Source organism: Elephantulus edwardii, unplaced genomic scaffold, assembly GCF_000299155.1.
Source record: "Elephantulus edwardii isolate Elephantulus edwardi_28Jun2011 unplaced genomic scaffold, EleEdw1.0 scaffold00005, whole genome shotgun sequence".
NCBI lineage: Eukaryota > Metazoa > Chordata > Mammalia > Macroscelidea > Macroscelididae > Elephantulus > Elephantulus edwardii.
This window is the reverse complement of record NW_006399755.1, coordinates 36,846,970-36,847,970: the sequence shown is the minus strand read 5'-3', so window position 1 is coordinate 36,847,970 and position 1,001 is coordinate 36,846,970.

Below are 1,001 nucleotides of genomic sequence, written 5' to 3'. Positions count from 1 at the left end.
GCCGCATTTCTCCTCATAGAGCCCAGCCTCCAGAATAATCTGTTCTGCATATAGGTTGAAAAGGTATGGTGATAGGACACATCCCTGGCATACATCCTTCCCAATTTGAACCATGCAGTGTTTCCTTGCTCTGTTCTGATGACTTCCTCTTGGTCCAAGTATAGGTTTCGCATTAGCATAATCAAGTGTTCTGGGATTCCCATTCTTCTGAGAGTCAACCACAGTTAGTTATGATCCACACAGTCAAACAACTTTGCATAACCAATAAAACACAGATAGACATTCCTCTGGTATTCCCTGCTTTCAGCTAAGATTCATCTAACATTAGCTATAATATCCCTAGTACCACAACCCCTTCTAAACCCAGCCTGGACTTCTGGCAGTTCTCTGCTTATGTGCTGTTCCAGTCATTTTTGGATAATCTTCAGCAGAATCTTGCTTTCATGTGAAATCAATGATATTGTTCTGTAATTTCCATATTCTGTTGGGTCACCCTTCTTTGTCATTTAAATGTACTAATACCTTTAGAAAGCCACTTGATGACCTTTGGTGTTCTCACTTGTATAAGGAAGTAAGAAAAATAATTATCTGGCTATGATTGAAAATGTTAGTAGGCCACCAAAAACTCCATACTCTTCATTTCACAGGCTGGAATTGTCAGAAAACAATTGAAAAAATAGAATCTATATTGTTGTTGTTAAGTGTTGTCGAGTTGTAGGCAACTCACAGCGACCCCATGAACGAAAGTCTTGGACACGGGGTCCATATTTACCAGCTCTCATTTTTCCTGTCCCATCTCTCTTTCTTTCTGGTTAGGTAATAAGTTCTTCACAATGACAGTTTGAATATTGTTTGTTGTTGTTATGTGCCGTCGAGTCGTTTGCGACTCATAGCGACCCTATGCACAACAGCCCTAAACCCTGCTCTATCCTGCGCCAACCTCACCACCTCTGACACACCCATCCCGATTACCCCAGTCACCGAATCAATCCATCTCATAG